The 27,475-nt window shown below is 39.1% G+C and overlaps 1 pseudogene across 1 annotated transcript in view; it reads left to right on the top strand.

Moving 5' to 3' along the window:
• The window catches only part of LOC143633031 (polygalacturonase 1 beta-like protein 3), a 35,556-nt pseudogene extending 8,604 nt beyond the window's left edge, over positions 1-26,952 (top strand). The window contains exons 6-7 of the transcript XR_013153614.1: positions 24,824-25,206; positions 25,516-26,952. The product of XR_013153614.1 is annotated as a polygalacturonase 1 beta-like protein 3 (transcript). The remainder of the gene's footprint in view (positions 1-24,823; positions 25,207-25,515) is intronic.
• The last annotated feature ends 523 nt before the right edge of the window (positions 26,953-27,475 follow it).

Here is a 27,475-nt window from a genome sequence, read left to right as displayed (position 1 = left end):
CGCTCATGAAATGCCTGGATGCGGAAGAAGCAAGCTATGTGATTAGGGAGATTCATGAAGGAATCTGTGGAATTCACGCTGGTCCGCGCATGGTGGTTACCAAGGCGATGAGCTCGGGCTACTATTGGCCAGGCATGTACTTGGATGCGCTAAAAGAAATCCAAAAATGCAAGGCATGTCAGAGCTACGCGCCAAACACCATGCGTCCAAAAAACAACTTGATTCCAGTCACCTCAGCATGGCCTTTCCACAAATGGGCCATTGATATTGTGGGGCCCCTGCCGCAAGCGCAAGGGCGAGTGAAATTTTTGGTAGTGGCGATAGACTATTTCACAAAATGGGTTGAAGCCAAGCCACTAGCAAAAATCACAGCTGAGGCGATGAAGCAATTTATCTGGAGCCACATCATTTGTCGTTTTGGCCTTCCTCTGGAAATTGTGAGCGACAATGGCAAACAATTCACTGACAGGAAGATATCAAGCTGGCTCAAAGAATTGCACATCAACCAAATCTTCACGTCCGTCTACCATCCTCAAGGGAATGGCCAAGTGGAGCGCGCGAATAAAAGTTTGCTAAATGGGCTGAAGAAAAGATTGGAGGGAGAATCCCATTCTTGGGTCGAAGAGTTACCTAATGTCCTGTGGGCGCACAGGACATTAAGCAAAACTAGCAATGGCGAATCCCCGTTCAGCCTAACCTATGGGACAGAGGCTATGATCCCAGCGGAAATTGGATGCCCATCCCATAGGGTACTCATGATGGGCAAAACTGATAACGACCGCGAAAGAAGGTTGGACCTTAACTTGCTTGAAGGGCGCAGAGAAGCGGCTATCATTAATGAAGCCAGATACAAGAAAAAGCTGGAAAAATATTATAATCAGCGCGTTAAAGAGTGCCACTTCAAGAAAAATGATTTTGTCCTTCGAAACAATGAAGCTAGTCGCGCAATACCCCCAGGAAAAATGTCCCCCAATTGGGAGGGACCTTATCAAATTTCAGAAGATCTGGGGAAAGGCGCGTACGCTTTAAAAGATTTGAACGGAAAAAAGATACCGCGCGCGTGGAACGCGGCACAACTTAGAAAATGCTTCATGTAAAAAGTTCAAATTTGTAATCAAGGCTTTTAAGCCATCATTAATGATGATTCGCGCTATCTTTCAATATTTGTCGCGCTATCTTTCAATATTGGTTCTCTTACCTTTGCATACATGTTTCACACTTCCTTTATTAAATTGGAACAATATGACAACACTATATTGACTTCAAAACAAAATAAAGCGAAGTAAAACATACATGCGCGAGCCTTAGCTCAAACGCGTTAACGAGTCTTAACTCTAAAACGTCAGGGCCTTAGCCCAAAATTACGAGCCTTAGCTCAAACACGTTAATGAGTCTTAACTCTAAAATCGTCAGGGCCTTAGCCCAAAACAAAGAGCCTTAGCTCAAAACACTCACATACATCCATCTTACACCCCGCGCAGCCTGATCATAAAAATCCTTAAGGCAAACTACATGCCATATCATGTTAAGGTCTCAGGTCGAGGCCGCGCGCGGAACCATAGTGGATATCTGAGTAACACAAGCTGACATGTAATGGCTAAACTCATACTTCCATACCGCATGACAACAACGCGCGAAAAAGAAATAACGAAAAATTAGCGCGCATGTCAGCATGAGCAACATACTGCGAGAACCACAAACAAAATAGAACAGAGGTTAAGTGAATAATTTCCTTACAACCTTGTTCTTATTTTAACGTTCAAGCATATCTTATATCTATACAACCAAACATGAAGAGATGAATGGAAATGCGCAAGATACGAAAAGGAGAGAACAAGTTTCATTTCATTGGATCGAAATTTACAAGTATGATGAGTTACAAATTACAAGTATAAAAAATACATATACAAAATTTGATGAAGGGCTTCTCAAGTCTCCACGTCGACGTCAGCCGCTTCATCACCCTCATCATCTCCCGCAGCATCTGGCGCGGTCTGCTCCTCATCCCCGAACTGACCATAGTCGAGTTCTTCCTCCTCATTGGAGTCTTCGATCACAACGGTGTCACGAGCAGATTCTTTCGCCGCGCCAGAGCCGCTGGCAGGGGCAACATCCCCCGCGCCACCATCATCGCCGCTAGCCCTCTCGCAATCATCAAGCAACTTCTTTAGCGCGCCGAGGTCGGGCTGGTCAGCAAGCGCAGCTATCTGCAAATCATTAGAAAAGTAATGAGTACAAAACACTTAGAAAAGTTAGTAAAGTAAAACTCATTAAGATCAAGGTACCTGCATAAGGATGGGGATGGGAGTATTCATATACTTTTCCCCCACCGCGGCCATGTCCGCGCAGGACGCATCGAACTTGTAAGGGTACTCGGATGGGTTCTTCCTCAACATGCCATACTCATACCCATCCGTAAACCCTTCAGCTCGGCCCACCAAACGCGCGGCGGCATTGCAGTCCATCACAAGGGCTTGAAACTCGGCGGAATATTTCATCGCCAAAGCGCAGCGAGCCATGCCCTGTGACACCAGCCATTGGCGATCCTGCGCGAGGCCAGCAACAGACGTCTCGAGGGCAGGAACCTGAGAGTTTAATAACTCAACAGTTTCCTTAGCCTTTTTTAGTTCCTCCTTGTCAGACGCTGCTGCCGCCAAAATTTTTTCTTTCTCCGCCTGCGCAGCACCAAGTGCTTCCTGGCTGGACGCCGCCGTGGCCAAGGCCTCATCTCTATCGGCCTGCGCGGCCGCCAAATCCCTTTTAAGGCGCGCAACCTCGCTCTCCAACGATGATTTCTCAGTAATACTCTGGATGATAGCTTGGTCACGCGCCTCGGCCTGCTGTTCCAAGACACGCACTCTGCGCGCGTACTTGGCAACTTCGGCCTCCGCCAATTGCTGCTTCTCCCGTGCAGCCTGGAGCTCATGCCCGCGCTTGATGTATGCGGTGTTGGCACTTGCTCGGTTTTCACTGAGCTCCGCCTGGAGTTTCTCAGCTCGCGCGCGAGCATCAGACAGGTTCCAGGCGGCCACCTTAGCCTCTCGCTGGGCTTCCACAAGAGCGTCGCGTACTTTAACATAATCACGACGAAGCTCTTGGGAAGCAGCGAAAAAAGCCGACCCAGCGAAAACATGGTCGTTCAGCAAGTCCGCGCGAGTGCGCTCCTCTTGATACCTCCTTTCAGTAGGAGGCACGGCATGAGCCCAGAAGTCCTCGCATACGCCCATGGATTGAAAGGAACTTTCTTCATTAATATTCCATCTCGGGCGGTAAACGTGGTCACCTTCCTGCAAAAACACAAGAAAAGTTCTAAGTCATAAAACATACTTATATGGAGATACGCGCAGCGGACTAACAAATCAATACATACCTGCGGGGATGAAGCAGGAAAGTCTGCGCCAGCCCCACCGGATGTCTGCGCTGCAAACACTTGCGGCATCGCAGGGCTGGCGCGATCTCCCAAGGAGTCTTCAACTTGAACCCCCTCGTCCCCCTCATCTTCTTCAACAGGCCTCTTCTCCTGCGACCTGAAAGGCTCCAAGTTAGCCTCGCGGGGAGGGCTTCGCGCGGGAGGAGGCGAAGGAGGTCTCGACGCCGCAAGTTCGGCGCGCAGTAAGGTTTCCTGCTCCTTGGTTATCCCAACAAGGGGAGACTCAGCACTAGCAGGAGCAGGACCAGAACCAGCGGCGCCGGCAGCTGCGCCAGGAGTATCATCAGCAACTGTTGTACCAGCTACAACTCCTATGAACAAATAAACAAGGAATGGTTTATGACTAAGTCCAAAAGGAAAAATTCAGAAGACAAATGTGCAACACTTACCTTGGCGCAACTCTGTTCGCGCGTCGAACATCGCCATAAAATTCATTCTACCCTTTTCAGAGGGTAGAACAGGGGACTTCGATGGAGTCCCCGGCGCAGCCGTAGCACCTTGTGGCGCCTGCGGCTGATCTGTTACCGTCGCCGGCTCTGCAATCATTCAAATAACCAACGGTTTAATAATAACTCAGTCAGATGAAGATAAGCAAAGTATACCTGTTGCAGGCGCGGCGCGGCTTCTCTCTTCAGCAGCGCGAACGGAGGAGGCGACGGCACCATACCTCAAGTGGACAGGAGGCCTGCCCACTTTCACAGGGAGGGAAGATAAAGAGACCTTGGTGGTAAACACCTGGGTTTCCTTTGGTCCCTTTGTTTGAGCATGGGGATGAGCGACAGGGGTGTCATCTTTCCTTTGTTTCTTACTGGCCCCTGCGCCAGATCTCCCCTTAGCTTTGCGCTTTAGTAGAGGCACCTCCTCTTCCTCCTCCTCCTCTTCCGCGAGCTCTAGCTCGTAGTTTTCAAGCGCATCTACAAAAACAAGCGACAGAACTGTTAATAAACTTGGGTATTCTAAAGGAATGAGCAGGAGTGCGAAGGCTTACCAGGCGCGTCACCGTCAAAGTCAAAATCCAGATCCACTGGGATGAACATGTCATCGAAGCGATCCGGGAAACCAACCTCCCCAACGCCAAGTTCGACGGAGCCGCCCTCCACATGTTCATCATAAGCGGCAAGGATGTAATCCTTGGTGACTGCGCAAAGACAAGTTAAATGATATCAGCAAAAGAACGATGTTCGCGCAACAAAAAAAAAAAAAAAAAAAAAAACACTTACACAACCCGTCGACTTGGATAACGGGCTCAAGCGCGCTGTCGGCCCAGAGCCTGCTCATGCCGACCCCAACCAGCGCCTCCTCGCAAATTTTCTTCGCGGGGGATGGTTCGGCGGTCAGCTTTTTAACCCATGCGCCAGTTGGGTTCTTGAGGACATCCTCATCCGCAGGCGCAGAAGTGATAGAGCGCATGGTCATACGGATGGGGATCACACCGGCCTTAATGTAAAAAAACCTCTCAGACCAGTCATGAAGGCTCTTGAATGAAGCAGTGGAGCACTTCACCTTCTGACTGCGAGGAATAAAAGAGATCCAATTGTCTTGGATCTTGGCCTTATAAAAATATTGAAAGCGCCGAGGAGTGGGTTCCTCGCGCTGGGATTTGCACATGAACTCAAAGTGAGTCACGCGCACGAGTCCAAACGGATGGACTTGGGATATGTGAATCCCATAGAACTTCAACAGTGCACCCACAAACCTTGTCATCGGGAGACGAAGGTTGCAGTGGGTGAAAAAGTGGCTATATAGGGATATATAGCCGGCAGGCGGGTCCGCCGCCGTTTGCCCGGACCTAGGCAACATGCAGCCAAACAGGGTGGGAAAGCCCTGAGAGGCGATGAGGTTGTCGAGATCGGCCTGCTTCAATTTGCAGGGGATTTCATTCCACCTTTTGGTAGCCTTGGTCCTCCCTACTTCCTCCGATGTGGTTTCAACAACCTTCTTCCCCTTTCCTTTTTGCTTCAATGTCGACATCACCACAGATTTCACACGGCGTCTTCGAGAGGCAACGGAGGTGATTGAAGGGCTAGACGAGTATGAACTATCAGACATACAACTGTAATAGCCGATAATCGAGGATTACAATCGATGTAAACACTCAAATCAGAATTTGAAAGCAGAAATTTGAATTTTAGAAACAATGAAGATGAAGATAAAAATTTCCTAAGGGCCTGCTTTTATAGGACCAGGAGAGAGAAAAGTGGCAGCTGATCGGATTCCACGCGCCCCCACTCGCAGGGGCAACCCAACGAAGGCGCGACACGTGTCCCTAACAGCTGTGTGAGGGGACAAAAAGATGTAACCGACCTGCCACGGAACAGACACGCGCCCTCACTCGCAGGTACAAACCAATGCGAGTGCGACACGTGTTCAAGACAGCTGTGAGGGGACGTGAAAGGCAACTGTAGCACCTCGAGCACACGAAACGTCTGACACGTTTACGGCGCACGTCATCACCAACCAACCACGTGTTTGGACCTTTCGTTTTCAACCAAATGGATAGAACTTCGCGCGACGATGGAAACAACCAAGAAAACGACAAAACCCCCTACAAAAGGACAATTCAGTGAGTCTAATATCTATCTTACCGCGCTCGCGCGAGATAAGACACACATTAGACTGGGGGGGCTTGAAGAGGTATGTACCCGCCTCAACACCAAGCAAGGCGGGTCAACCCACAAGATAAAGACATTATGAAGGCACAAAGCCAAAACCCAGGCGCATGGCGCATACAAAACATGCTCAGGCATCATATGCTCGCGCATCACATATGCGCGCGGCGCATATCGCATGCTCTTGTACATCACATATGCTCGCGCGTCACATATGCGCGTGGCACACCAGCGCGCGGCGCATATCACACGCTCGTGCATATCACACCTGCGCATGAAATATCTGCGCGTGAGAATAAAAAGAAGACTTCGCGCATCCTCAGGATGGGCGCATATCACACGTGCACATAATCAACCTCGTCCTTATCCAAATCAGGGTTAGGGCAACCTTGATTGTGCACGTCAGACAATCTTCTAGAAGGCATCTTTTTAAGGAGTAAGAATATGCTGATGTTGACAGCTGCCAAATGAAAGGTCGACAACTCAGCATGACACATGTGCTACCACATGATTACAACCAACGAGAAAGCGCCAGGTGTCCCAGAGGACACATGGCGCAGTGCGGTTGGAGGAGGCCAACGAGGCTGAGCCCAACCAGTGGAAACCCTAGCACTATAAATACAGCATCAACTCCACTTTGATGACACATTCATTCACACTCAATCATTGACAGTTACAAGCAGTGATATCACATTCAATCATATTGAATTATATTCACTCACAGTCAGTTACAGAAAAACACACAGTCACATCATCAAGGGTATTCAGCGATTCAGCAATACTCTTGAGATTGACTTACCTACAAACATTATTATCTTCTCCAAAAGATACTGATTCTCACGCCGGAGGGTTACCCCAAAGAGGACCCCTCTGTCCCTTTCTGAGGGGTAAGTAACGGCGCTGTTCATTTTGTAGGTGGAAGAACTCGGATCCAGAAGAACCATCGGTGAAATAGTTTAATCACACCCGAGGAAAGTAGATCTGCTACCAGTGAGTAGATCCACGTTTCTTCATACCCCAAACATCTTCTCCATTCCATTTCTTTCCACCATCACACACACTCAAGAACACACACACACTTTCTCTCTATCACCCGAATCCAATCCCGAGCCAAAAGAAGGAAGAACCTCGTGTGTAAATGTAACATCCAACTTCTGTTAAATAATAAATAACATAAAGTTTATTATTAACTGTGTGTCGTTAGTTTAATTATGTGCGTGTTTAGGTTTGGAATAAGATTTGGTTGGAATGGGAAGTGGGTGGTGGGGCCCTTAGACCCCCTATATATATCCCATCTTCTTCTCCATTTCATTTCTTTACACAACTCCCACACTCAAGAAACACACACACTTTCTCTCTAACACCCGAAACCAATCCCGAACTAAAAGAAGAAAGGACCTCGTGTGTGAACGTCATCAAACCCCAAGAATCGCGTCCAGATCCTCGAGTCGTCTCGGATCCGAACCAAACCCGAAGCAAAAGGTAGGTTTCGGTTTAAAAGGTTAAGTTTTTAGTCAGTTTCGACATGCAAACTAATAGGATGATAGACCGGACTGTGAAATGTAAGAAAAACATAAACTTGGTGAGTTATAACCCACGGGTATGTTATAGGACAAAAGGTGATGGTTGGACCTCATAAAACACGGGTATATAAAGTTGGTACAACCCATAACCCATAAAAAGGGTAAAATCGGGTCCTAAGGAAGAGTCACTGAGTAATTTGGCTTAAAATGGCAAAAAATGAAGAAAAGGAGGTATTTTCGCATAAGTCGATTTCGCATCGCACAGCCATGCGAATCGAAATCAATATTTCGCATCGCACAGTCATGCGAAGCGAAAAAGTCATGCGAAGCGAAATTCCATGCGAAGCGAAATTCTTCCATGCGAAATTTCATGAAATCCATTTTCTGCCCCTTGGACCCTGCTAGGGCTGCCGCCCCTAGACCCCGCTACCAGGGGCGTTGCCTCCGGACCCCCGTTAGCTGAGGGTTTCATCAACTTAGATGTAGGAAGTAGTAGTAATGGATAATTGACACACGTAAGGTATTGTACAGTTAGCCGTGCGCAACTAAGGAAGGGCATTACCATTAACGGCGAGAGAAACCGACTCCAAGTGAGTTCTAGCCCATTTATCTGTTATGCTTTCGGGGCTGTGTGCATACTCCTATGTGATAGTTATTACATTTACTTAATTGATAAGTGTATGATACACGTATGACTATGTATTGAATGTTATTACTATATGATGATTGTATGAATGAGCATATATATATATATTATATACATAAGATTGGTAAAGTATGCATGTATGATAAATGTATGGATGATTGACGAGACAGGTATGGTTATATGGTTATTCGAGGCAGAAGGGACCAGACCCTTATAACATCTGTGATGTTAAGGACCAGACCCTTATAATATCTGTGATGTTAGGGACCAGACCCTTACAATATCTGTGATGTTTAATGTAGAATAGCTTATGGTATACCATAGGGTTTTATGAAAGAAGGTATGTAAGAACGTATGCATGTATGTAAAGTACGTATGAAATAAGTGATAGTAAATAAGGTATGGATGTAATGTATGTTAATTGATTAACTAGAACTCACTCAGCGTAGCTGACTTTTAGTATGCACGCAGGCAAATAGGTTGAGGCAGCTGGCTTGAGGAGGGACACATGGCACGAGCTAAAGAGACTGGCATCTATGAAGAAGTGTCATGACTATTTTATGTTAATGTTTATGAAAAGACAACTTGTATGTCAAGACATGATTTGATGTTTTGTAATGTAATGCATGAAGTTCTAATTATTCCGCGAAAGTTTTTATTAACTCTGATTTTAGAACTGTGTTTATGAGTAAATCCAACACCAAAGTAGGGTCACTGGGAACGGGGCCTTATAGTAAACGTCATCAAACACCAAGAAACACGTCCAGATCTTCGGGTTGTCCAGATCTGAACCGAACCTGGAGCAAAAGGTAAGCTTCGGCCAAAGGGTTAAATTTTATGGTTAGAATCGATATGCAAGCCGATATAATGATAGATCGGGTTGTGAAATGTAAGAAAAACATAAACTTGGTGAGTTTTAGCCTCACGGGTGTGTTTTAGAACAAAAGGTGTTATCCGGACCTTGAAAACACGGGTATACAAAGTTGGTATAACCCAAAACCCATAAAAAGAGTAGAATCGGGTCCTAAGGAAGAATCTCGGAGGAAAATGGCCTTAAAATGGTAAAAACGAAGTAAAAAGGGGTTTTCCGCATGAAATAGGGCTTCGCATCGCATGCCATGCGAAATCCAAGAATTTCGCATCGCACGCCATGCGAAGCGAAATAAGCATGCGAAGCGAAATGGCCATGCTAAGTGAAATGGCCATGCGAAGCGAAACCTTCCCATGCGAAGCAAAATTCCATGCGAAATTCCAAGTGAAATTCCATGCGAAAAGGGTAGGCGAAATTTCATTAAAATCCATTTTCTGATGCATTTTTGTTAAAGGATTGTTAATGAAAATAAAATTTTTTCAAACTAACCTGGCAGCTCAACCCTGGCCAGGGGCTTTGCCCCTTGGACCCTGCTAGGGGCTGCCGCCCCTAGACCCCGCTACTAGGGGCGCTATTCCCGGACCCCCGTTAGCTGAGGGTTTCATTAACTTAGATGTAGGAAGTAGTAGTAATGGATAGTTGACACGCATAATGTATTGTACAGTTAGCCGTGCACAACTAAGGAAGGGCATTACCATTAACGGCGAGAGAAACCGACTCCAGGTGAGTTCTAGCCCCCTTTATCTGTTATGTTTTCGGGGCTGTGTGCATACTCCTATGTGATAGATAATACACTAACTTGATTGGCAAGTGTATGATACGTGTGTGGTTGTATTGAATGTATTATTACATAATGATTGTATGAACGAGTATGTATGTATTTATAACTAGAAGATACGTAAAGTATGCACGTATCATAAATGTAGGGATATTCGAGACAGAAGGGACCAGACCCTTATAATATCTGAGATGATATGGACCAGACCCTCATAATATCTGAGATGATAGGGACCAGACCCTTAGAATATCTGAGATGTTAGGGACCAGACCCTTACAATATCTGAGATGTTAGGGACGAGACCCTCATAATATCTGAGATGATAGGGACCAGACCCTTACAATATCTGAGATGTTAGGGACCAGACCCTTATAATATCTGTGATGTTTAGGATAGAATAGCTTATGGTATACCATAGGGTTTTATGAAAGAAAGTATGTAGGTACGTATGCATGAATGTAAAGTATGCATGAAGGAAGTAATAGTAAGTAAGATATGAATACGTATCTTCAGATGTGTATGGGTGAGAATATGAATGTAATGCATGTTAATTGATTAACTAGAACTTACTCAGCGTAGCTGACTTTTAGTATGCACGCAAGCAAAAGGTTGAGGCAGCTGGCTTGAGGAGGGACACATGGCATGAACTGAAGAGACTGGCATCCACGATGAAGTGCCATGACTGTTTTAATTAATGTTTATGAAAGACAAATTGTATTTTAAGACAAAAAAGAATGTTTTGTAATGTGATGTTTGAAGTTTTAAATTATTCCGTGAAGTTTTAATTAACTCTGATATTTAGAACTGTGTTTATGAGTAAATCCAACACCAAAGTAAGGCTTCTGGGAACGGGGCCTTACATAAATGTTATGAGATTGGCCCACAAGAAACTCAGATTGCAGCCTAAGGCCTCGTTAGGAATTATAGATAAAGGGTATGTTTGGCAAGGAGCTTTTAGGGGCTTCAAACTTCAAACTTTAAAAAAAAGCTCACACTCAATTAAAAGACTTGTTTGGTTAAAGGAGCTTGAAGCTTTTAGGTCATGAAAAAAAGTTTAAAGCTTGAAGCTCCAACTAGTAGTGTTTAGAAAGAGCTACAAGTTTTTAGTATTTTACTTTTTAAATAACCTTCCAAATAAGTATATTTAATATTATTATTTTTAGTTATGCCCATTTTGGTCATTTTATACATTTTATTGAAAGCTCCAGCTACTCTGCCAAACATTTAAATATATCTAAAAAGCTACAGCTACCAGCTTCCAGCCACCAGCCACCAGCTTCCAAGTACAGCTACCTGCTAGTTTTGCTAAACATACCCAAAAGGTGATGACAAGTATGGTTTTAGAGGTTATCTTTTGATGGCAATGCAGAGTTCTCATAAGAAGGTTTCTCTCTACAACTCTGGGAGGATTTTTGTCATGATGCAGAGGCAAGGTTAACCCTCTCGTGACCACTTTAGGTGTCGGGTTTATGTGAACTAATGGTTTTTGTGACTTCTGTCTATGATTGGATTAAGTTTTGATATAATCATTCGGTTAATATAGCTTTGCGTTTATTTAAATTGATTAAACAGTTGTTTTTCTGGAATTTCTGTTTCTTATCAATCAATTGGTTTGTGTTCATCAATATTTTTAAGTTCTTATAGTAATTGAACCATCTACCTTTGATCACTAATTTATATGGGTTCCTATACTAATAAACTGGTAATTAGACATACCGTGTTTAGTTGTGTCAATTCGTCGGATTAAGTTCCGTGAATCATCATAGCCAAACCAATGTGTCTGGTAATTATTTATCAAAATTAATTAACGAACTATGTCTATGTGGTTATCTATGAGATAGGGGTTACAATTATACAGTTCTTTGCATTACCTGAACATAAAGTGTAGTCACACTTTTCAGATATTGCTTTACAACTAAGAAGTGACCGTATTTTCATTAAAACAATTCATTAAACTGCTTGACATCGTCTGTCCGCGTTAGTTAATTAATAAATAAACAATGAACTTGATTGGCGCTTTCCACTGATTCCCTGTAGATTCGACACCTTACTTGCCTTAGCTAGTAAAGGTAATTTTTATAAATATTTTTGATTGAAGTTTCGACATCGATCAACATTATATTGCCGGAGGAAAATACACTTAAAGTTGGGGGTATATATAACATTTCCTGAGTTAGAATTAGTCCTACTGACACATTTCTTCGCTGGAAGGCATCCTTAGTAGGGTGCCTATTCAAATAAGCCTTCCAACAAAAAAAAATGTTAACCTTTCTTGGAAGTGACTTGTTCTATGGAATCACTAACCGCTCATTTGATGGGCCCAGGTAGTTAAAACAACTTCCGAACACATTTAACCAAGAAACCCCCATCCCGCTCACCACGCATCTCTAAACATTAGGTCGGCCTATAGTCGGTACATCACGCACCAAATTTTGACACAAATGCATCTCGTTCAACTCAGCCGGTAACAACGAATTCCGTTTCTAACTCAAGTTCACTTTAGCCCTCCCGTCAATCCCCCTACGCCGATCCGCAACCACAACATCTTTGACCACCTCCAACTCAAATATTTAATTTAAAATGCACATAATATCCATTTTTATTATATGTTTGTTCTTTCTCATTCATTAAAATATAACATTTTTATTTAAAAAAAAGTTAATATTTACATATTCAGGGATGGTTCAGGCAAGAAATGATATTACTGCGAGAAATGCGAGAAATGAATATGGGCTACTAGTTTTATTTTAGGTTTTAAATGATTAAAGATAAATAAAAAAAATATAAATGCATTCTCCCTCTTTAATTAATATAATTAATAAATTATAGACAAAATAACAAAACTAGTTCTTTATGTTTGCACGTTTTTTCAATAGACGTCCTTTAGCAAACCTGATGGCATAAAACATCCTTTATATTCAAAAACTCTATCACGTTTTGTCCTTTGACCTTTCCAGTTAAGTTTTCTCGTTAAATCTGGTCATGTACATTACATATGAGGGTAGTTTTGTAAATTTACTTAATAATAAAATAAAAACATAAAGATATTTAAAAATAAAATCTCTCTCTCTCTCCCTCTCTCTTTTTTAACCCACCAATCTTCATCTTCATCTCTAACACACATACAATCATTTCTTCCGTCACTCCTCTGGCGATCACCTCTACCACTCACCCTAACACCACCACCGCTTATCACTGCCAACATGTGTCACCATGGCCACTGCAAGCCATCAAATCCATCCCCCAAACCCCCATCTCCGGCTACCATTAAATCCGGCCACCCTGACCATCACCGTCACCGCTAGATGACTAAACCACCACCGCAACAATGCCGGATACAAGTTGTGGCGAGTAAGAGCCACCTAGGGTTTCAATTCAAAATTAAGATTAACATATATCAAAACCTTCAATCTCCGATTCAAGTTCTAGGGTTTCATTTTATTCAATTAACTGGTAGAAACAAAGACTTGATGGCGGCGGAAATCGATGAAGAAATTGACCCTCGCTTCAATTTCTTAGATGGCTTTATCTAAGATTGTGATGCAGTGTTTGAGGTTGTGATTCGAGGCTGGTTGTAGGTGGTTGATGACGGATGAAGAAAGTAAGGTGTTATTTGGTGGCTGATGGAGGTTGTGGTGTAGCGGCTAGGGTTACGGTTTTGGGTTGGGCGATGGTGGTGGCCGGCCACATTGCCAACGTCCGCTTGTGGTGTTAGGGTGGATGCTGGAGGTGTTGTCCGGAGGAGCGGTGGTTGAAAGGTGGGAGAATAAAATTTTGTAAGTGTTATGGAGATGAGGATGAAGATTGAGAGAGAGAGAGAGAGAGATTTTATTTTTAAATATCTTTATGACCAGATTTAACAAGAAAACTTAACTAGGTTAGGGTCAAAGGACAAAATGTGAAAAAATTTTTGAATATAAAGAATGTTTTATGCTTTTAAGTTTGCTAAATGACGTCTATTGAAAAAAGGTACAAACATAAAAGACTAGTTTTGCTATTTTGTCTTTTCTAAATCATAGTAATTATCTATTCAATTAATATAACTAATCAAACTATTATAATTGGAAAATATTAATAACTCATTTATTTTTATGTCACACCCTGACTTAGGGCCTAAGCGTGACCCCCGTAGTTGGTACCTGTTTTGAAAATATATCAGAGTTGCGGGTTATTAGCGGAAGTCTTTGGTTAAATAAAATATTAATTTATTGTGAAATCTTTTGGATAAATAATATCCAAGTCACTACAAAAAAATGTCATATTGTGACATAAAAAAATTGCTACTATAAAGCAAAAAAGTGCCACTAAAGACTCCTGCAAGAATGTGCGGCACACAAAATAAGTGCTACTAGAAGTGGTGACGCTAAAGCATTTTAGTGTTACTTTCTCAATGTGCCGCATAAAGTTTTTGAGCTTTTAGTGACATTTTTTTTGCCACAATATAAAGAAAGACTTTTGTGACACAATTTTGTGCCTTTATAAAACAGACCTGGATACGTATTCGTATTAGTTTTAGTGGCACTTTCTTTTTGCCACAATCTAAAAACAACTTTTATGTCACAAATCTTGTGTCACTAAAAATTGTTTCTATTTAAATAAATTATTTTAATTTGCATATAATTTTTCCATATAAATCACAGTGTTTACGATATGAAATGTAAGAATAAAATTTCGATAAAATTATAAATGTAGAAATCATAATATTATAACTTCAATAATAAGTTCAGTCATAAACATATTCCAAGTGCTTGAAAAAAACTATGTAACAAGTAATATATTCCAAATTTCAATTGTTTACACGATAAGTCTAAACTTTCTTTTGGGTGGGAATTTCACTTTCAAAAAACTTAACTCCAAAGCTTCTCATGATATTTCTCCTGCCATCATCACCATATAAACAATTGTTAGCATTGATTTAAAAAAAAATCTAAAAGTTTGTTTTTAATAGAAGTTATTGTTCTTGATTCGAAAGAAAAACATGTGTAAGAAAATGGCCCGAACACGTAACAATTAGACAAAAAACCAACATATTACCTTAAATGCAAGTCTACAAAATTTTAAAGATCAATTGTCCAAATGTGTTGAACCGGATCCCATGAAACCCTTGACCACACCCGCAACACATATGGCTTCAAGGGTCTGCATAACAGTGTAGAACATTGCCTTGGTCAAAGATAGCCTTCTTGCAAGCAACAAACCAAAAGTTATAGCAGTGTTAATGTATCCTGTTTTAAATCAACCTGTAACATGATTAACGTATAAAGATAAATTTTTTATACAAAATTAAAAGAACGCATAATGCATTAGAGCAAACCGTGTCAGATTGATCAACAATGAATCAATAATGAAACCCAAAGAAGAAAAGTTGAACACAACATTTTCTTTAAAATGAAGTGTAAAATTAAAGAAAACGAAACTTCTAATCTTGAACAACAATTTTTCTTTTACCCAAAATAACAATAATCCATGTCATATGAAACAATATTATGTTCAGTTTAATGACAAATACTGAAACACAAAATAAAAATTGTGGATTTTAATGGAAACCACCAATTTCTTGAGATCAGGTGTCAAATTCAAGAAACATAGTCTTGAAACACACTTTTCCTTTTTTTTTTACATAAACTGAAACCTTTTAACTCAAAAGCACAAAGGGGGTGTTGAAAATCATATAAAAACCTTTAATTTTGTTAAATTTCCAGTCACTCAATCATTAAACTAAAACAGATATATATAACATATAATAATATCATATGATTGAATAGAAAAGGTATATTAACTGAACAAGACAATTCAATATTAAGACAAATAAATCAAACGTGGATAGTTTGTTTATCTTAGGGTGCCAAGTCGCTGTCATTGGCAAACGTTAAGGAATTAAGGTGGATGTTAGCATCTTCTGACCATGTGCATTTCCTTGTTCAACCAAAATGTAGCAAATGAATTCATTTTAGCATCCTACAAAATCAGTATATATACAATAAAAATAGTAGTGTTCACATATGATCTTTAAAATAAGAACCTCACAAAAGCTTTTAAAAACATAATCAGCTGCAATGAATTCTTGCATGCTAGAAGTCTATAAAATAATTCTCAAAAGCGAGTTCAGATCGGGCTCACTTGTAGCTCGTCACCAACAAATTTGCTTGCAAGTGTGTCTAGGTTCTGGTGATGCCCAAAAAGAAAACCACCAATGCATCTAGAAGCCTAAAAATGTAATACAAGAAATACATATTAATATCATTCATGTCTTCAAGTAAGATAAAGCAAAAAGATATTTTAACTTCATTAACTTACTGCGCAATGAACAACAATCAAAGCCCATTGACTTTCAACTCCTAGCATTAGCAGATGGTCCAAAACGTTTATCTGCATTATTAGAAACGAAATACGTAAAACTATAGAAATAAATATATATATATAACAAATCAATAACTGATAAAAGTGAAAATAAATATATATATATAACAAATCAATAACTGTTTTGTTAGTTGATTTATTAATTTGTTTCGTGGGATCATCTTTGGGACCTTCATTTATCAGTAATCTAAAACGCAAAGCTGATATACCGTCTACTGCCGTCGTTTATATTAAATAAAACAAGTAATCAAACAGCCATCAATATAAAAGATTTGTCAAAACAAATATTAAACAATATAGACTAACCTTTTGTTGAGAAAAGTTGTATCTATCTCAAAATGAATATTATAGAGTCAAACCCTATAGTCTCCCTTAGCAACACCTATAGCATGGTTAAACATGACATAATACTATTAATATATACAAGTCTTAAACCCAATCAAAATATTATGACAAAAAGAATTAACCAAAACCTGGTTGGATGCATTACTACGAATGAGATTGTTCAATAATTCAAGACAATCCTGTGAGGTGATGAACATATTAGTGGATCAAGATTTATAACTAACATAAAATAAAGTTTGATCTATCCCCTCGCCAAAAGGCGGTGTTTGAATGCCTTCGGGCTCCTCGGGCTCAGGATTTTCTAACGGCTATCCCCATTGAAGGATTAGGCCAACGTATGTCGGGTTTGGAGTATCGGGCTATCCTTAAGTATCGGTTAATGATCCCTATGTTCCCGACGGATGAACCTTGCCCAATTTGTCGCAAGGTCAGTTTGGATTCTTTTGGTGACCATGCGGTGCATTGCAAAGAATTGCGTGGCTTTAAATACAGACATGATCTGGTTAGGGATGTTCTGTGTGATGTTCTTAAACGGGCAGGGATTTCTGCTAAAAAGGAGGCCCCTGTTAACTTTCTCACGAATCCTATTGAAGGGATGTCTACTTTACGACCAGCTGATATTCTTGTGTTCGGGTGGGCAGGGGGGAAACACGCCTGTGTGGATCTTACAGGAGTGTCTCCTCTTGTTGGGCTCAGGGACCGTGGGTTTGTTGTGGGTCAGGCTGCGTTGAAGGCTGAATCGGGCAAAGTTGTTAAACACGAGAAAGTTTGTTTATATAATCAACATGTCTTTCTACCATTTGCCTTTGATACATTTGGTTTTCTGGCTCCAGAGGCTGTGAAATTTTTGAGTAGGGTTTAGCGCGTCGTACACGGAACCTCTTCAGCTTCTAGGTCCCAAAGCTTCGTTTTTAGCAGGATTGGCTTTGCTGTTCAAAAGGGGGTTGCGGCGCAGCTTGTTGCCCGTTTGCCTGCCACTTTATTGTAATCGTTTTATAGTAAATTATATAAAACTTCGATTATTTTTTTAAAAATAAAATAAAGTTTTATTACCAAAAGAAATCCTCATAGTTTACTCTAATTATTAGTTTCTATAATCCATGGAATAATGAAATCCTCATAAGGTGTTAAGTACCATAAATTATCTTTATAGATACAAAAGAACTCTAATCATTCGTATCTCATAACCATAATAAAGACAATCGCAATAATAAAATAAAGATTATCCAAATTTAGAAGAACTAAAGCCTCCTACTCGGTAGTAGAATAATTTTACATACAATTGGTTCAACTGAAGTAAACATAGGCATTAAAAACCCTAAAAATCAACTGGTCTAATGCTCCTACACCACAAGCTAAAAAGTAAAACTCAATTTCAAGAAATAGGTTCAGATTACATACAACTAATCTTGTTCTAAAAACTCAAATTGGAGGCCCTTTACTGCCCTTTTTATTTATCGCCTACTCCATGGTCTAATGTAGCTTTCTCAACCTTTGTCAAAGAGAGTAATCATCAACAACGACAATATCCACATCATAGAAACTTTAAGGCCTTATTGTGACTCAAAATCGTACATTCAGGCTCCAGTTCATCCTAATTGAAAGTCATAAGAACAGGAAGCCTAATGCATTCACCAACAAAAAAAAAAGAAAAAAACTACAGTACCTAAATCGCAACTGCGGTCCTGCCATAACAGTGGCTGATGGTGCATCAAACAAGTTGAGAAATGAGACTGGGCTGTCAGGTGGTGCAATGAAAAATTATTTAGGAGAGCATGATCCTACTTTTGGATCATAAAATTATAATAAATTTCCATGTTCGATCATTGATTATAAGTTTCCAAAATAACTATTTTGTGACAAAGTGACAAGGAGACACTTAGAATAAAACGCCAAAGTACCAAAATTGTGATTATGGCTTGTACCGAAACAGTTTGAAGAAAACATGTTCTGGTGGCTTTCGCTCAAACATTCTATCAAACACTTGGTGTACATGACATAAAACATGCTCAACTTCATAAACCATTAACAAACAATATCAAAATTCACAGCAAATTAGATTCTTCTTTAGGATAGCATTCACCAAATCCCCAACCCACAAACAAAATTTTAAATGTAACTGGCAGATTTACTTGTTAGTAGAAAACAAAATCAATAATTAATGTAACGGCCTTATTCCGATCTCCCCAATAAACAATTAATAAAATCATGTTGAAGCTTTGTTCACATGTTAACTGTAAACAAAATTTTTTATGTTATTGGCATATTCACTTGTAAATGAGACCAAATGATCAACGACCAACCTTATTCTGATCTCCCCAATCACCGAACGATTTGCAGATCAACGGAAAGACAAAATTGAGGAGATACGTAATTTCAATGATGATGGTAGCAGGTCGGATGATTGCAGGCGGACATCAGATGATTGCAGATGCTTGATTAAACCTAAAAATACGATGCTTGAATTATGGGGTTGCATATAGCCATATACTGGGATTTAGGGGGGAAATAATTAAGGTGGGAAATTCTAATATTTTAATTTTTGTTCTATAAAAATTAGGAGGGAACAATTAATTATTCATATAAATTATATGTCTTTCTATAGATCATTATGGGATTTGTATATTTTTATAAATTAAACTATATACACATTATATCTTTTTATATTTAACTAGCTTTTATCCCCGTATTATGGGGTTGTTTACATTATTCATTTTAAAAATTGAAAAAATAAAAAGGATGGTACTAAAAAATCCTCACGTTATCCACTGCAAGAGTACCTAATAACTGAGACTGTTTATACAAATAGTGAGGCATAATATATAACTGCAAGAGTTGACAACACCCAAAAGCATGCAAAAACTAAGGCATAATATATAGCTGCAAGCCCTCTATAAAGCGAAACCATTCCATTTTTCATATTTTACTCCTTGTTACAGCCATCACTTGATAAATTCAAATATGAAAGACTCCAAATGACAGATTTGCCCTTGCCCAAGATATTGAGATTTAGCTTGTGCAGATGAAATTAATTAACCGTTTGGTGCTCCACTAAAAATTACACCAATGCAAATCAAAGATTGAAACAATTGCAGATAAGATCTCAAAACTCAGTCTATGAACTATAAACACTTCCATCAATTAAATGGCTTCATTAAACAGAGTATGAAATTCAACACAGCTAAACCAATTAAGCTTAAAAAAGAAATTACCCCAACTATAAATATCATTGATCCTATTCCAAAGTTTACTAAATCCAAAGTATAGATACAAGACCCACTAGTAGCACCTTTGTTTCTATAATTCCCCAAATTCTCATAATACCTTGTTCATCCATTGATTGTTAGGAAATAGGTTGTTTAACCACAGAAGTCGATATGTAATTTAGTCCTCTATGGTTTGGGTTGACTTCACACTGTGAAATAATACCGAAAATACCCTCTCTTGTTGCAAAGCATGCGTATCTGATATTAATCGAATATTTACAACACCAACAATCACCTTATCAATTATTACTAGCATTCAACCTAACTAAAATAATTAAACAGTGGGTTTCAAAAATGCATATTAAACACACAGAGAAAATAATTGACGAATAGAGTAGGAGATTCATAATTTACGAATTGAGGATGAGAATTTACCTAAATATTGTGTTCTCGGTGCGGCGGCGGAGGGTGGGCGGCGTCCGACAACTCAGCCTCAGAACCCAGATATGTTGTATCACGTTACTCTTACTCCATAAACCCCGGTTCTATTATGTTCTCCATTCCAAAAAATACAGTTACATTTTATAAAAAAGGAAATTACTTGGAGAACTCACTTAAGACCTATTTGTTGACAAACTAAGAAACGTAACACTAAAACAAATATCATTTTCATTTACGGATTCACTTTATATTATGTCTATGAGTTATGGGTTTACTCGGTGGGTTTTCGTGAACTCGGATAAAAAAAATGTATACCCACCCATGCCCAGCAATGTTACATCCAACACTTAGGTTAGATAAAATTTTGTATGTTTTCACGGGTAGATAGCCGAAGTCGCCACGAGAAAGAAATCCAAAAAAAAAAAAAAACAATTACCGAACTCATGCTTTTAGTTTAGGGTTTGCTCGGAATCAAGTAAAATCAGCCCGATTATTTTAGTAACACAAGTGCTAAGTAGCATTGGAAGTGTGTGCCAAGCAAAGGTGGTATATGCAAAGTGCCATTAAATCCTATAATTTACTGTCACAAATGCCAAGTTCCATAAAAAGTGAGTGCCAAGCAAATATGGCATACACTAAGTGCCATTAATGCCTAAGTATTAGTGGCACAAATACTATGTGCCATTGAAAGTGTGTGCTTACCAAATGTGGCATACACCAAGTGCCACTAAAACCTAAAATAGTGGCACAAAAGCTAACTGTCATTAAAAACGTGTGCCACTAAATGGCATTTTGTTTGTAGTGAGTATTTTTGGTTTACAAACCTTTGTTTACATTATTTTATTTATTTAAAATCGAGTCATTTCCATCTGCGAGCTTCTATATTCAAGAATGACACTAATTCCTTGCTATATCTGCTATACCTGCTTTCCAGTAATGAGGGGGAAAATACGTTAGCGATACGCTGGTGAATCGTTGACTCTGAAAACATTTGACTGAAAAGATAGTTTTGTAACTAACTCAGCATAAACGCCTCTTATTTCTGGGAACTTGTGCCACTGCCATACACACACAATTATGGTTCTCCAAGAACTGATGCCTTCTTGGAGAACTTTAGTTATGTCTGTTAGCCTACGGCCACGTAGCCTTGATTGATAGGTTAACAGATATGTTTGGATCCAGACACATGTGTACTCGGTCTGAGTTGCTTTTATTATCTACCTTGTGACTTAGGGATCACGTAATCCCTTAAAAATTAGAGATAACGTAATCTCATATTTGACCGACTGTTTAAGATAAACGACCCATTTATCTGACTGACTGAAAAAGATTTAACGTATTCATCTGTGATTGTGATTGTGATTGTCTTTTCTGAATGATGTGGTGATCTCGTTTGAAAACCCTTGTGAATGATTGATGATTGATCTATAATAAAATAAGTTTATATAAATACCCGGATCGTCTCTTGATCCAGCTACAAACCTTTAGTCTGGTTTTGATAGCTATAAATCTTGACTGATCATTTGTTTGAATAATATATTTAAACTCGTAGTCTTTTCATTTGTTTACAAATCATATGTTAAGTTTATTCTTCATAAATAAATATCTATTGATAGGTTTCTTCGTCAAGAAGAAACATTGAATTGACTATAACCCTGGTATGTAAAATCTTACGTTTCTTAATTATGAATAAACTACTATATCTGCTTGTATGTAAAAGCTTATGTTTCTTAATCATGAAAAAAACATTATTTTAACTATAACCTTTGCATTTATAATCATAATAATGATCAAGGTTTTGGGCTATACCCCTGACTATGGTCTAAGCCACATAGTATAATAATAATATTTAGGTAGAACCCATACCTTAATAAATACTCGGAAATGTTAATACTAATACAGAATGACGGCTTGATTGGCAGAACCTTGTTTCCTATTCGCTTAACTGATTTACGACGCGTCAGAACTCCTATTCTTGCATGAACTTCAAGAAAATCGAACTTCACGACAGCCGGGCACGATCTCCAATGTTAAGTGTGTGATTATGGTGGTGAAATTGTGATGAATGGGGTTAAATCCCATAGCCCCCTTTTATAGGCGAAGTTTTGGGGACGCCGTAATTGTTAAGGTACTGCCACGTGGTGACACGTGGTTGGCCACGTGTCTCTGGTTACTTAATGGGGTATCGCGTAGCATGATGCCCTCTTGATCCTGGGTCGTCGCGTAGCGCGGCGCCCCCTTTTTCTTAGCTTCTGGGAATCTGCATCGCATAGCGCGTTGATCCTGTTTATCTGCCCATCGCGTCGCGCGATGGGTCCGAAAAACCAAAAATTTTACTTTTCACCCCCCAAAGTTCCAGAAATGACACTTTAGCCCAATACTTGAATGGGGTATTTTCGAGATGTTACATTTTTTAACTTATTTTTCTCTCTTGAAATTTTATCCTACTCAAGGACAATTTATCCATACATTAAAATTTCTTTATATCCAAAACCAATTTCTTCAAACTAAATATATTAATATCCCTCAATACGTAGTTATATTGTGATTAATAGTACAAAAACTATCTTACATGTGTTTGTATTAAAAAACAACAAAAAATATACAAGCTACACAAAAACATATAACTTATACACGAAAAACATATAACCTACACACAAAATTCAACATCAATAAAATACACACGTACACGAAAACGTATAACCTAGACATGAAAAACATATAACATACACACGAAAATTTATCCTACACAAAACAATTTATTCATACATTAAAATTTCTTTCTATCCGAAACCAATTTCTTCCAACTCAATATATCAGTACCCATCAACACGTAGTTACATTATGATGAATAATAAAAAAAACTATCTTACACATGTTTGTATTAAATGTCGATAAAAAATACACAACATGTACAAAAACATATAACCTACACTTGTTCTAAGAATAATAAAATATATAACCTACACACGAAAACATAACCTACACACGTATAGGAAATGTGCATCTTTGTGTGGTTTATATAATCGTTAATGTCGAATTGCATATGTAAGTTGTATACTTTTTTGTATGTTGTACGCTTTTATTGCTCAAAACAAATGTAGGTTATATAAATTTGTGTAGGTCGTATATTTATTGTTTATATTTAATGGACACATTTGTATGATATTTTTTTTTATTATTTATCACAATAATTTTTCTATGTGTATCAATTGAAAAAAAAATATGTTTTGATATTTATTATTAAAAATTACGTGTTGATATATACTAATAAATTGAGTGGAAAGAAATTGTTTTTTTTATAAAGAAATAGTATTAAATGAATAAATTGTATTTTTGTTAAATAAAATGAAGAGGAGGCAAATAAATTATGAAACTAAATAGTGTTTTTATCTTTTTAATTATTATAGTTAAATTAGTTAGGTATTTAATTAGATAGATATATTTTTTAAGGTTATATTAGTTACATTAATTGAAAAGATATGATGCATTTACATTTTTTTTCATTTATTTTTAAACATTTAAAACTAAAATAAAGCTAGTGTTTCATATTCATTTCTCACACTAATATCATTTTTCGCATGAACTAAAACCTACCATTCATTCTTATACGTATTTGTAAACATGTAAGAGAGGAGATAATATTAGAGAAGAAGCGTAGATAAAGAAGTAAATTATTTTGTTTTAATTTTGCAATTTTCACCTAACAATCTAAGAAAGTAAGGTTTGTTAACAACCTTAAATATAAGTAATGTAACTATGTTAACTTGTCAACTAATTTTAGGGTCAGTTAATATAAAACTAAAGCATGGTCCTTGAAGGTGTTGTTAAAAAGGGAAAGGTGAAATAAAGTGTCACAAGAAGCACCCTTATTGGTCCTCTAATTTGTAGCTTTAATTTGTATTCAAAACTTGGAAGTGAGTCATAACTATGCCATATTATACAATTCCCAACTACACATTGAAATGAAAATGGGTTGTCCAAATCACTCAAACCTTTTCCTAAGATACCAAAATATACTTGGTTTATTTGGAAATTTTGTACATACAAGTTTTTTTTGTACATATACACCACGCATTTACACAAACCGGCTATTTGCTTGATAACAAATTAATTACAAGATTTTGAGTTAGAAAGCGGCATGCCTTTGCAGTTAATAAGAAAAATCATCTATAAATTATTTCCCTGGATGTACGTGTATGTACATCAATATATTTCGCAAACAAAACATACAATTTTAGTCGTGGTACCGACTTTATATGAACTTTTTTCTAAAAGTCAAGTTTACACGACACCATTTATAAATTTAAAATTATTTAGATTTTAAAACGAGTGAAATGGTTTGGTATGTTATATCAATATACTAGTGAAATTAATTTTATGTTTATAAATCTTAATTTATAGCATTTCAACTCCCTCCATAAATCTCACCACCACACACACACACACACACACACACACACAAATCAAACATGGACACAAGAGTCAAGCTCAACCTCTGCTACTTCTTGTTCTTATTACTTGTGTCATCCTTAACTGTAAGTTCCATATAATATTGTCTCCTTCCTCATCTTCATCTTCATGCAATTTATCTTAACATGTTATTACTTGCAGGTTATCTTATCAGAAACAACACAACATTTATCAACCAAAACAAACCCTTTTTCACCTAAATCTTATGTAATCCGTTACTGGAAGACCCAAATCTACAACAAACTTCCAATCCCTGATTTTCTTCTATCCAAAGCATCTCCAATTCTCATTGTTTACAAAACTAGCCTCCAACCACACTCTTTCATCTCACCTTGCTTCCTTCTGCTCTTCCGCCAACTTATTCTGCTTCTCCGGTCCCACCATCCCTAATCACGGCCCATCCAAAGACGCCAAATTTGCCGTTTACGACGGCAAAAGATTCTCCAACTACGGCACCAACCACACCGGTGGCCAACACACTTTCAAAACCTACTCGGATGCAGAAAACAACCCTAACTTTGCAGGTAACCCTAACTTCACCAAAAAGGCAAAAAGAGCTAGCGGCGCAGTTTGTTGTCTGTTTGCCTGCTGCCTATTTAGATGTAAACTGATGACAAAATTTAACGCTAACTTTTTAGTTAACTCTTGCTTCGTCAAAATGACTAGCCAGCTTGTTGTCCGTTTGTTTGACTTTTGATACAGTAAAAGAAATAATGATGAAATTTAACCTTAATTTTGTAGTTAACCCTGGCTATTAGAGACGCAGCTTGTTGTCTGTTTGACTTTTAATGCAATAAAAGAACTGATGATGAAATTTAACCCTACCTTTGCAGGTAACAGTTTCACTAAATACAGCGGCGAGTCAATGGACCACCATGAAGGCTTCACCTCCTATGACCCCCATACCAATGTGGCTACCACCAACTTCACTAGCTACGCCTCCGATGCCACCGGCGGCAACGGTGACTTCACCTCGTACATGCAAAGTGTCAATGTGCCAGACCTTCGGTTCACGTTTTACTCTAGTAATGGGATCGACCACCCGATGTCGTTCAAGACTTATGTCAATGACACGAACTCTGGGAACGAGCAGTTTTCGACCTATGGCAAGAACGCGGACAATACCCCAGTCGGGTTCACTAGCTATGGTAACGAGTCGAATGTAATTGGGTCCACTTTCTCGCACTACAGCGAGTTTGGTAATGGCGCGAATGATAGTTTTAAAGCGTATGCAGCCGATGGGAATAACCCGACAAACGAATTTAGAGCGTATGGTGGCAGTGGAAGAAACGGCGGGTTGGATACGTTTGTTAGTTATCGTGACCAAGCAAACACGGGTACCGATACGTTTGTTTCCTACGATAGTAAAGCGGATTCGGGTAAGACGATTTTTGTTAACTATGGGAAGTCTTTCAACCAAGGGTCTGACTCCTTTAGGGAGTACGGTAAAGGATCAACAAGTCAAAGAACCGGTTTTAGCATATACGCTTTGAATACCACATTCAAAGAGTATAGCAAAACCGGTGTTACATTTGGTCGATACACAAAGCCTAACTCGAAAGACGGTTCGATGAAGGTCGGTGGCAGTTTAGTAAATAAACGGGTTGAACCAGGCAAGTTTTTTAAAGAAAAAATGTTAAAGAAAGGGACGGTTATGATGATGCCCGACATCGTTGACAAGAGTCCTAGACGGTCTTTTTTGCCTCGAGCCATCACGTTGAATTTACCGTTTGCCATTGACAAACTGTCTGACGTTAAGGCAGTTTTCCAGGCTCAAGACCACTCTGTTCTGGAGCGTGTGTTGACCAACACACTCTCAGAATGTGAGCGTGCACCAAGCCCGGGTGAGACCAAGAGATGCGTTGGCTCGATTGAGGACATGGTCGATTTTGCGGTTTCGGTTTTGGGTCATGATGTAGTGGCTAGGACCACGGAGAATGTTAAAGGGTCAAAGAAAAAGGTAATGATCGGGGAAGTCAAAGGGGTCAACGGTGGGAAACTCACGAAGTCAGTGTCGTGCCATCAAAGTCTTTACCCATATCTAATTTATTACTGTCATTCAGTCCCGAAAGTGAGGGTCTATGTGGCGGATATACTTGACGTGTCTAGCAAGGCAAAGATAAACACCGGTGTCGCCATATGCCATATAGACACATCATCATGGAGCCCGGGTCATGGAGCTTTTGTGGCACTTGGATCGGGTCCTGGTAGTATTGAAGTTTGCCATTGGATTTTTGAGAATGACATGACGTGGACCACAGCAGATTGAAGACCGAATTGTGTGTTGTAACATACATTATCATGAACTCACAATAACTTTATTGTCTTGAGATCGCAGAGTTACATTGTCGTTGAGCATTATAAATTTGTCCTTTCACTAATACTAATTATAGTGTATGTTCTAATTTGACGCTTTTTTAGACTCATTGATCGTTTGTTTGTTTGACGCTCTCACGATACCACAATGCTACAATTCTCATTGGAATTTTTACTTGATTTGTTAGATATATATTTTCTATGTAATAAAATTATTACATGTAAAACTATTATAAAAGTAACCGAATGGCATATATTTTGTTATGCATAAAAATTTTATTAAAAGTCCATATGAAAACAAATTACAAATCTAGGTAAATTAATCAACAAATAATAAGCGAGTCAAATCAGAGTTAAGCTCGTGTCTACTCAGGCTTGGACTCAGACTTGGCATGCATCTACACCTTAAACTCAAAGGCGCTTACCATCCATGTGAAACATGCAACACTGCCTAGCTTTGCAATGAGGGCAGAGGGT

This window comes from Bidens hawaiensis, unplaced genomic scaffold (genome assembly GCF_021521415.1).
Source record: "Bidens hawaiensis isolate Kalapana, Puna unplaced genomic scaffold, B.hawaiensis_p1.1 tig00006604_1, whole genome shotgun sequence".
Lineage (NCBI taxonomy): Eukaryota > Viridiplantae > Streptophyta > Magnoliopsida > Asterales > Asteraceae > Bidens > Bidens hawaiensis.
This window is presented reverse-complemented; position numbering and strand designations above follow the sequence as displayed.